Raw genomic sequence first — 12,511 nt, forward strand, 5'->3', positions numbered from 1 at the left:
GTTTCTGTTGGTAGGATTCTTGCATTTGCCTTTCGCCATCTCTTGATTTTTGATGTTAGATGTTCTTAGTGTCTCTGACTAGAGTTTGTCCTGTCCCTGCAGCCCTGCAAGTCCCCTGTGACTCTTGGGGCCTGTGCCTCCTGGCTGGCTTCTCTGATCTTAGGAACTCACCTGAGAGAAAATGGCGGCTCTCACCTGAGTCTCTTGGTTAAGGGGCTCCCTGGAGGTAGGCCCTCCACTTGCAGGGAAGGAACAGAGAAGGATGCTGATCCACCTCTGTCACTCGGAAGCTGAGAGGATCCTGTCCCTGCCATCCTGCAAGGAAGGAAATAAGGTTTTGTTTTTGTTTTTGTTTTTTATTTTATTTTGTTTTTTCTTTTTTTTTTTTCAGAGGGGAAACTGGGAAAGGACATATCATATGACATGTAAATAAAGAAAATATCTAATAAAAAAAGAAAAAAACCACACAAGTCCTGATGTTAAATAGGTAAATAAGTAGGGTTTTTTTTTTAATTCTTAAATTTTTACAAAAGTTTTATGTATAGCAAAACCAATATTTAAAACAGTAACTGTCTTTATATGCAATAATAACAAAACAATGTACAAATCATCAATAGGAATTCTCCATTGAGCATTAAAACCTTTGTGTTAAGTTCTGGATAGAATTGTGAAGGAAAGTGCAGTTGTCTGAAAGATAAAAATCACTTTACATGTTAAAGGTGTTTCGAACAAAGAAATAGAAAGACAGGTTTATGCAAAGGAAACTGCTGCTAATTACTCTTAGAAATGAAAATTATTAAGGGAGAGAGTTTGATGTCTATGAAAGGTCATGACTAGGCCTTGAGGTAGAAGAACTTTATGAATATTATAAGAATTTTAAGAGAGGCATCTTAAGTAAAAGTGTACAAAAATACCCATCCTGTATTACATGATTGGGAGACTAAAGGAAAAATAACCGTCAGAAAAATTCTGAACAAAATATATAGCTTATAAATATAATAACTGGCTTGTATGATTTTTATATGGGCTTATTTGGGTTGGAAATTACTACAACATATACATTTGAGGTATATACTTAAGGAGTGGGCAGGAAACATCATTCCACATGATTTATGTGTGAAGAATGGCTAGGATCTTCGATTTACCTGTGAGGAAAAAGGAGCTAGGCTTACATTCTGAGCCTTCAGATCAGAGGCTGATTTGCTATGGGAAAACAAGGCTTGACATCCAAGAAAGACAGAGGCAGCAGCTAAATGGCACACTCTAATAACAAAGTCAAAGGAACTCCTTGGGCATTCTAAGCTCTCTCTTGAGGAATTCATTCTGGTTATCTAGTAGCCTGGCACTCGAACAGACTGTGCCTCCTGGATATTCAGACAGTCGCTGGTATCTCCTAACTCAGACGTGTTCCAAATTAGTCTTTCCAATCGTCAATACACCCTCATATTTAGGCCTAAAGGTACCCCAAGGAATGATTCATAAATGGCTAAGATTGGGCATTGTTTCCTGGCCAGCACAGCATTTCCGACCTATCCTAGTTTAATACCAAGCTGTCCTTAGCTTGCAATTTCTCTCAAGGAATCTGCCTTGCCAGAACTAGCAACAGAGGTCAAGCACATTCCTTAGGACAGTCCCACAATAGATAGTTCATAATAGTTCAAAACTGTTTTACATACTAGAGAGTAATGAAGGGTTTCCACTCAAGGACATTAGCTAGAAGTGTTAGGTCTGAACTCCCTAGTGCTTGCCTCCAGCAGGACCCAGAGAATTAGCAGGAAATGCTAGATCAGATTTTCCCAGTCCTTGCCTCCAGCAGAACCAGAGAATTAACATAGGAATACCAAATTAGCCCCAGCGGGGATTTGCTCTTCCTCCTGCTTCACAACTGGATAGGTGATCTTGGTCAGTAAGATCACTGACCTTGATGTGACTGTCACCTGCCTATGTGACTCTTGTCATCTGCCCTGCTTTCTATATACCATATAAGCCTGCTTTTCACTCTGCAGGACTAGCACTAGAACTCACTCTTGAGGACTCACACTAGGACTCTTACTTGGGGACTTGAGCTGGGACTCACACTGGTGCTCTGACTAGAACTAGAACTTAGATGGGCTAGGACTTAGACTCCTGCAGTCTGTAGTCCCCCGGGCCCAGAGCACATGGGCCCAAGGGGATGCAGCACCAGTCCAGAGGAGATAGCTGCTGCTTTAGACCCAGTGTATTTCGGGTGGCCTCAGATGTACCTTAACTGCTGAGCTGCCAGATTTACCATCTCTCTTTTACAATGACTGTAAAATTCTGATGCCATTTTTAAGAAATACATTCAGATCCTGTGCTTCATGTGTCGCTTCTGCCATCATTTCTTCACCTACGCCTCGTCGACCTGACTAGGACCCCATTTCTCCCGTGGGTTGAGGGAGGCCCCAGATCTGCCAGCCTGTGGCAGTAGCCCAAAGACCCACCTGAAAATCTGGTTATATTGATGATTAGTTCTGTAATTCATGAACTTTGGGAGGGGGTTCAAGCCTCAATCTGTAAGTATATAATAATACATAGTTATTTCAACAATGCATGTAGGTAGAAATAATATAATTATAGATAATAGGAAAGTGAAGTTTATGTTATTTTACTTTTAATAATGGCTATTTTGATAACCAACTTGTAGATTTCTTAAACTTTAGAAAACTTGATTTTGTGAAGTGATGTAAACTAGATCCAGCAAGCTACTAGATAAATGGAAGATATCATTTTTTCAAGTATTTGAAGATATGCCATGGGAAAGATAAGTTTAGTCTTTAACAGTTGAAATTATAAGCATTAGATTCAAACATAATATGACAGATTTTAGATAAATTTCAGAGCAGACTTTTTGTATTTGTAACGTATGCTTATTCATATGTGTCCAAATATGCCTGAATAAGGTACTAAAGAATGAATCTAGGGCTTTGGTGTCCTACAAAGGCTCCACCACTGAGCCTCACCTCAAGTCCTGTTCTCAGCTACACACTTTTTAATGGTGAACTTATCTAACATGAACACAAAACTTTTGGTATTATCCAAAGAAACCATTTTTACTGAAATGCCCAACATGCTAAATGGACTTAAACTCAGAAATAGGCAAAGGATTATGGTTGTACTTTGCATTCTAACTCTAAGTATTGAATCATAGTATTGATTATTTAATATCTTCTTTGATAAGTCTTAGCTTCATGATTTTAAATCAAGTATTTTATAATTCACTTTTATTTTTTATTTTTTCATTTTTATTTATTTATTTATTCTTTTATTTGGTTTTTTGAGACAGGGTTTCCTCTGTGTAGCCCTGGCTGTCCTGGAACTCACTCTGTAAACCAGGCTGGCCTCGAACTCAGAAATCCACCTGACTCTGCCTCCCAAGTGCTGGGATTAAAGATGTGTGCCACCACCACTTGGCATATAACTCACTTTTGAAATTATTTTTTGTTGGGTCTAATGGATATAATACTGCTTAAAAAGCAACTGGGTAGAAAGTACATACCTTAGTCTTTTTGCTACTGGCAAAAATCTTACAGATATGAAGACAAGCATAGATCCTAGCAAAAGCCCTCATAGGAATGGAGAGGAAGCCAATAGAAAAGTCAACATTTTATACACCATCAACCTTTTGAGGAAGTGGAAAAAAGTGAAGAAAGAAAAGCAAGAAAAACAGTGTGTCCCTTTTTCCCTCAAAGTCAGCTGCCTTGGCTCCTGACTTAACTATGTTTTGTGGGGGGAAATTGTGAAGATAACAAAGTAAGCCATGTTTGCAGAACAAGGGAAACCGTGTTTAGAGATTTGTCTCCATGTCTGCAATAAATGCCCAAAATGGAAATATCTCACCAGAATTCATAGCCCCATCTGTCTATGTTAGGTAGAAAATTGAGAGGTCTCCATAAATATAAACTAGCTAAAAATAAAGCTGTCATTTCAGTAATTTGAATATGTAAGTATTTTTTTTTTTTGTCTGCAATTTCATTACAACTGTTAAAATACTTTAGTTCCTTATAGAGATTCAGCTTAAACAATGTGGAGACAATAGCTCAGGAGAATCAGAAGCTGAAGAGTATAAAGACAGTCACAGTAAGAGTAGAAGGAGAGTCTTAGCAATGTGGTAATGGCAATTCTTAATAAAGATGCAAGGCCATTTCCCATGATTGATGCCCTTGAATGTTAAGCTTCTTCATGCAGCTATCCATTTGTAATTAGTCAAATGAATTACCAATAGACATTTAGCCATGAGGCTAGCTCACATTTCCACTTCGTCCAACTTTTGAAACATCAAGTTTTAATATGCTTACCTCAAAGTAAAACCTTTCTTCGGATATTCTGAGAAACTAATCAGTAACATTAAAACCTGGTGTCACAGAAGCTGTGGTGATGATATAGGTAGTTAAATCTGTATTTTAAGACCATGAAATTTCACCTATAGAGGAGGCTTGCAACCATTTCAACCACTAAATAGTGAATATAGCAACGCAGAGATAATGAGTGCTCTTGGGGAGCTACTTTGAAACTGTAGTTAAAATCACATGTCTATATGTCTTTTCTTTGTACAAAATGTTTGTGGTTTTATAACATACATATTTTTATAACAAAAATTAAAATTAAAAAAATGTTTCCTTTCTTTGTTTCTTTACATTATTGACATGGTAAAGAAAATTCATGTATACAACTTCCTACATACCATACCACCACACTGCCTATCTCTGAGGTTATTGATGTTCTTGAAATATGCAGTATACTAGTAAATTGTCATGTGCTGTTTAAGCTAGTTAAAGAGGATTCTGCTAGTAAGGGCGCCCTTGTTGTTTTCTCTAAAACTCCTTCTCTTGGATCAGGATAGCCTTCTGCATCTGTAATGGGGAAAGGGAAAAGCAGCCAGCAGCTCGGGGTATTAAAAGCACAGTATCCTTCATACAGGCCTAGAAGGTAAACCATTTCAAAAGACCTTGCTCTTGTGTACCTCACTAAAACCACAGTAAGAATAGGAAGCCAGAAAGTTACCGGTTTAAAGACGGCTCCACTCTGTCCTTACTTCAGGAGCTGGAGTGCCATTGTTGCTTCCCTGGTGAATTGCTGCTGGAAAGTTTAAGCCCTGGCTTGATGATGTTACCTTTCTTCCTCTTTCAAGGTATCCCAGTCCTTTCCGTTGAACTCTGGCAAGTGCCTTATTTGATGAATTTTGCCATCTGCTGATCTATCTGATTCTTTTTGTTGTTGTTGTTTGGTTTTTGTTTATTTTTTTATTAGATATTTTCTTTATTTACATGCCAAATAATATCTCATTTCCCAGTTTCCCCTCTGGAAAATAAAATAAAATAAAATAAAATAAAATAAAATAAAAACTTGTTCCCTTCCCCCTCTTCCTGCTCACCAACCCACTCTCTCCCACTTCCTGGCCCTGGCATTCCCCTACACTGGGGTATAGAACCTTCACAGGGCCAAGGGCTTCTCCTGCCCTTGATGACCAACTTGGCTATTCTCTGCTATACACATCCTGCTGGAGCCATCAGTCCCACCATGTGTACTCTTTGGTTGGTGGTTTAGACCCTGGGAGCTCTGAGGGTACTAGTTAGTTCATATTGTTGTTTGTCCTAAGGGGCTGCAAACCCTTCAGCTCCTTGTGTCCTTTCTCTAGCTCCTTCATTGGGGACCCTGTACTCAGTCCAATGGATGGCTGTGTGTCTCTACTTCTGTATTAATCGGGCACTGTCAGAGTTATTTGTTTTTGTTTTTGTTTTTGTTTTTTTACTTTGGCTTACTATGCTCTTACAAAACCCACTCATTAGTACCTGGAAGCATGTCTCTTCTAGATCATTCTCCAGATTACACAGAGTAGTTTTGCTTTAAAAATCACAGAGTGAATCTAATAAAAAACTCAGGAAATTTTTGCGTCCTTGACATTCTTTGACAATCGTGTTTCAATCAACCATTAGTGTTTAGTTGCTCAAAACAAAGTAATAATGTATAGAAATGAGACAGGTATGATTCATTTATTTTTTTCAAATATCTAGTCTTAAAAAGCCATCTCAGAGAATATAACATGTGGCCAGTTTTGTGCATATTCAGACATTTTTACAAGAACTCGCTTACTGGGGATGACAATATTGAATTACCTACAGGACAGAAATTTGAAAGGTAAGTTTTGAAAGCTCTCTGGTTTGGTCACTACCTTCAAGAACAGTCATATTTAGATTCCCATAGACATAAGACTGCAACTTGATCCATAGTACTACAAAACTGGAGTACCAGAATTTATCTTAGAATGCCATTCTGTTTTAATATGAAGGAATTTCTTCTTCAACATGACAAAATGCATTTTAGCACTGGCTGTCTTAGGCAACTTCTGAAAAGCAAATCCAGAGAGTTTAATCTAGCAACAGTTATCATGACTAAAGTTTCTGTCCTGGGAAATTTTGACTATCTGTTTCTAGAGCACACATGTTAGTGACAGTGAAGTTAAAATGACGATTAAATTTTCTATATGTTTGAGGCTTGATACTTCATTTTAGTCTTCTTCTTGTTAACAAATTAAAAAATGTATCTTCAAAGCTTTAAGCAGTTTTTTGATAAGAAGTAACCATAAACTGTGCTAGTAAATTGAATTAGCAGAGAGAACAAAGCATATCTATTCCAATTCTGGGACAGTATAAAGGAAGGCTGAATTCGTTTGCTTATCTGTTTATCTAATAACTTATTTCTTACCAAAAGAAATAGAACTTCATGCCAGCAAGGTTGTCTCTATTCTTTCTTAATTCAGCATCTAAGAGTATTTTGTTTGTTTTTTAAAAAGATACTTGATTAAGAATAGATGAGTGAATGGGTGATATATGTTCATTTCTGAAGACAAATTTATTTCTGATGAGGAATTACAGGAACTCAGTACCTGAAAAATGTGTTTGGTGGCTGTAGTCAAATACTGAAAGTGCGCATCAGTTACTTTTCTTTTTTTTTTAAGATTTATTAATTTATTACATATAAGTACACTGTAGGCTATCTTCAGACATTCCAGAAGAGGGCCTCAGATCTCATTATGGATGATTGTGAGCCACCATGTGGTTGCTGGAATTTGAACTCAGGGCCTTCGGAAGAGCAGTCGGTGCTCTTAACTGCTGAGCCATCTTTCTAGCCATACTTTTCTGATTGTTATTACAAAAAACTTGACAAAATCAAGGTAAAGAAAGAAGTGTTTAATTTGGATCAGAATTTGAGGTTACACTTCATTGTGGAAGACAGTGGTGAATCCACATCTACCTATGGGGGCAGGAGTGTGAGGCAGTTGGCCACACTGAATCCACAGACAGGATGTGGAAAGAGCTGAATCCTGGTGTTAAGTAAACATTCTCTTGTCTTTCTTTTTCTTCAGCCCAGAACCCAGTAAATGGAATAACACTCCCATAACATGGTAAGTCTTTCTTTCCTAGTACAGATTATCTGCAAATGGAACAAGAGAAATGACTCAGTGGTAAAAAGTACCAGTGTTCTTCCAGGTGTCCTGGTTCAATGCACAGCACTCACACAGTGTCTTGTAATCCAGGGCCCAGTGATGCACCATCTTCAAGCATACACAGGTACATAGGCATACATTCAGGCAAAACAACCATACACCAAAAAAGTAAATAAAAATATATAATGAGCAACACCAACTTTTATAGATGGCCTCAGGACTTGGAATGAAACTTTTACAACCAAGACTCACACCACACCATCTATGACAGAAGACATACTTCATGACAACCCCAGTAAGACTCAACAAAGACTAATCCCTAAGACTTCATTTAGATTTTGGTCTTGGAAGGTACTATGTTGGAAACATCTCTAATATTAGGCACCTAGAGTCCAAGAACACATTTATTTTCTCTATCAAGGGAAGTGTTAATTAATGAACATTTGAAGTATTATTTCAAATGTTAATACAATACCCAAGACATTGATATAGTTGTTATTCCTGAGTTCACCACAAATATCAAATACAAAGTGCAGTATGAGAGTCTGGAATTTGTTTTTTAGTATTTTTAATGTTTCTATTCATTTTGCACCTTGACCAGAGTTCCTCTCCCTGCGGTCTTTCTAGTCCCACACTTCCAAGTCCCTGCTTGTGTTGAGCGTACTAAATGTAAATGTAAATTCAAATACCAAAATAAGAGCTACGTGATAACAAATGTGTAAAAGAATTCAAAGGAGGAAACACAAGAGAATTATTAGAGAAAAGATTCTTAAGATACACACAGCTTAAGTTAGTGATCTTGTGTTCTCTGCAATATGAATTGAAATACAGATCATTATCATTTACCTTAGCATTGTCACAATAAACTGAGTCTGTTCCTAGTTTTTAAAAACTGAAAATTTATCACTACATACTAATTTTCAGTCTTACATCCATTTTCATCTTTAATAAAGAAGTTCAGGTATATAACTTTTTATTATGCTTCTAAAAATAAGATGCATGCTAATACCTTAGATCTATAGATTTCCATCTTTACATTTCACAAATATTCATGAAAGATGCTATTAGTGTTCTCACTTGATATATAAGAAAACAGAAGCCAAGTCAACTATAAAGGTCATATAGCAGGTCACAGGCTGGTAGGATTGGAGTCAAGGATTTATGTAGCACTTCAGCTGTGTCTCTAACACCACGATGACATTGTAATGACACGTCTGCATGTAGTTAAAAATAATGCAGAAATAGTATTAAAACTACATATAGCTTCAGCTTAAACTGTGTTAATAAATGCTACAGTAAAAGTCCCATGGTAGAGATAGGGCACTATGTGCTTATCCTCTGTGCTTATGAAATGGACACTTTTTGTTTTGTTTGGCTTTTTCTTCACCAATGTACTAAATACTAATTAACATATTTTGGAGATTCTTCAAAATGAATTAATTTCTAAAAGTAAATCAAACAGAATCTACATCCCCCACAAATGTTTACTGCTAACATACACACATACACATACGCACACACACTTATATCATATAACTGTGAGAACCGAGTAAACAGGGACATCTCAGAAAAACAATGGGAGGCCAGGAATTTCCGTTGAGTTTAATATGATAAGCTCAGGAACTTTGGGAAGATGGTGAATCGCTTGCCCCTCTGGAAGGGAGAAGCTAATTAACATTCCTCAGACCACAGAGTGAGAACCAACCTGCAAGTGGGGACACATTCCACATGGGGAGGACCTTTGCCCACCTTCAGACAGGGAAGTCCTTGCCACCTCATTCCCTGAAGACCAATCAGTTTACAAAGTCACACTGTTTTGCTAATCACATCGTGTCTAATGGCTGCTGCCCTGAAAATTGTATAAAAGCTCACTGAACAAGCTGTGCAGGATCGCCTCCTCTCCTTAGGGTCTGGGATGGCCCCAGTGCACTGGAACAATAAAAATCCTCTTTCTTTTTGCATCAATCAGGCTCCATGTGGTTCACTCAGGGAGTCTCCAGTAAGGTAAGGCTCAACAGAGTCTTACCTACTAATTAATTTATTTTGGAGATCCTTAAAAATGAATTAATTTCTAAAAGTAAAATCAAGCAGAATCCAGATCCTCCCCACAAATGTCTACTGCTAACACACACACATATATGTATATGTATATATATATGTATATATATACATATATATATAAAGATATAACATCAAAATTCAATTTTAGCTAGTTTTGAGGGAAAAAAATGTTGAGAAAGCTAATTGAGATAGATTTATGAGAAGCCTTGAGTGCCATGTGCTTGAGACAGGGCTCTTTAGTTAAACAGAATAAATAAAATGTACACACACACACACACACACACATTGAGGAATCTGTTCACATGGCTGGATATAGGAGTCCCTACACCCTACATCTAGTGTTTACAACTGGGAAACCAAAGACCTCAGGTGATGTAGTTTAATATGATTAGCATGAGAGAGGTTAGAGTAACATTTTCAAAGCATGTTCCATGGTACATTTTCCCAACAAGAATGAGTTTAGAATGTCAGTCCCAGGCGACATCATGAAAGCTCACATAAGCATATGGGCATCATAATGACAGGCAAGTTTTTTTCCCATAAAAACTAATTTCCTGGTTTCACTTAATGTGCTTATTGTTTTTGGGTGTGAGCCTAGCCTTTAGCAGCTGAGCCATCTCTCAGGCCCACACTTAATGTGCTTTGAGTAAATCCACATATAGAAAGCTTTTTTTTTCCCTTGATCATATTTAATCACAGAAGAAATAGTGTTAGAGTGTATTAATTATCTAGTCCTGAAAAAAATCCCATGAAAAGGATGGTGATTACTGTTTGCATTGTTTTGATTTGGTGTGTATGTGTGTGTGTGAGTGTGTGTGTGTGTGTGTGTGTGTGTGTGTGTGTGTGTGTGTGTGCATGTGTGTACTACTAGGGTCACAAACTAGCAACTAGTCAGTAAATAGTCACCAGGGACTGGCAGTCAGCCCTCCAATGACATCTGAGAAGCTTCTCCCCCTTTCGACTGAGATTCCTTTTATTCGCCTTTATTGTCAGGCTCCATTTACTTTTAACCTGAGTGTCCCATGCTGAAGGAAATTGTGTTGCTACTTCATGCAGCACTTTGGGATTTTGTTCAATTCTGAGAAGGAATTCTTGATAACAGAATTGCTGTGTTAAGTATTTGTTTAAAACGAAAGCAGAAAACCACTCATGAGTAACTCAGGCAGCTAAATGGTACCATCTGGAGCAAGAGGCATCTGTAAGTGTCCTTATTTAAGAACCAGTTTACAAATAATAACAGACCCCTGGAATTAAGCAGTTAGCTTCTTTGTCATGGATAACAGCATTCTGGGGAAATAGCTTGCTTCATTGCTTTTGAATCTTCACAAACAGAGCTACTGTGGTACTCTGGCTCCTTCCTTAGACTCACAGACACAGGGATCTCTTAAATCAATAATATAAAGAGTAACAGGTAACTCACTTGTGTTCCAATTCCACCGGACAGAAGACGAAAATAAAATTTCATATTTAGAGGAGTTAGCAACTTAGAGTGAATGAGATTACAGATCAAGGGGAAAAAAACGATAATGGTGAGAGAAAAAATAAAAAAAAAACCTCACATTATAATAAATAGAAACGTTGTAAAAACAGGACAGCTTTTCTAGTCATTACCCATCATAAATTATGTATTCAGTTTGTTTTGTTTATACGACTAGCATTCAACAAAACATTTCTTTAAAACTTATTTTATGTATACATGACATCTTTTATGTGTTTAAGAAGTAATTCTTGACTAGGTGTAGATAAGGAAAGAGACAGGAATGTAGTAATAGATACAATAAGGAGAAATCAGTCAATGACTGTTCTTCAATAAAACACAAAGCAAGTTAAGTCTAAGACCCAGGATGCCAGGGCTCCTCAGTGCAATGTTTTCCTGTCACGAGATGGCATTTGTAGGGCATTGCTTCTAGCAAAACATCCAGATGTCGGTCACAATGAAAACCATTATGGCCTCTGGTCAGCCAAGAATTTACAAAACTGCATCCAGGGGGATGCGTTTAACCCCTGTGGGGGTTAATGTCTCTGCAAGCTCTCCCTTCAGTGACTAAAATATTCTTTCTCTTGCCTTTTCCTGTCAGTTCAGTCTGTCATGCACCTCTGTGCTGGCCTCATGGAATGCAGTTTTTTGGTGTGAGTTTGTTCTTCATCCTCCTTTCAAATATTACTGAAGATAAATATTTGTATAACGGATATTGAGTCCACTTGTAGAACACTTAAGCAGTACAAGTGGTATGTTTTCATTTAAAATGTTTGATGCTTTTCTGTGAACAGAGATGGCCTTTTATGTCAAATAGATTAAAATATTCAGAATATACCATTATTCTCTACCAAAATGTCTCTCATAAACACACACACATAAGTGAAGTCAGTGCATTAAAAGCCTGTGCAGACACTAAACTGGAGTTAGCTCTAGTAATTTGATGTGGATTTATATATTTGACTGTCTTGATGTCCTCGTGTGTAATATAATCTCCATATTCTGGGCTTAAGCATTTTTTCCCTTCACGGTGTTCTTAAAAGAGGCCTCACTAGTGTCTCTCGAGAATTCTCAGTGAAGTAATGAATTCTACCTGATGTATGAACTCCAAGAGAGTATACAGAGATAGCAAGTAATCAGATCACTCAGGAAGATGAATTTTAGATGCATGTGCACACTGGACAAGTGAGGACTAAATTGTTTAACACTCATTTCACCAAATACCTCCTTTTTTAAAAAATGTATGTATAATACTTCAACCTAAAAGCATTATGACAACTATTTATCTACACGCAATGTTATATATAGTTCATATTACTTAGATTTTAAATACTATAATACATATGCACCAGATAGAGTCCCGAAACTAGATTAGGCCTCGAGACTTGCTAGACTATTTTGTCCCTTTTAGAGCACCTCTGGCAATGTGAAGTTCCACTGTGTCCCGCGCTATCTCCCGCCGGCAGGAAAGACGCGGCACACATGGATCCTTCTGCAGTACAAACTTT

Source organism: Mastomys coucha, unplaced genomic scaffold (assembly GCF_008632895.1).
Source record: "Mastomys coucha isolate ucsf_1 unplaced genomic scaffold, UCSF_Mcou_1 pScaffold12, whole genome shotgun sequence".
NCBI lineage: Eukaryota > Metazoa > Chordata > Mammalia > Rodentia > Muridae > Mastomys > Mastomys coucha.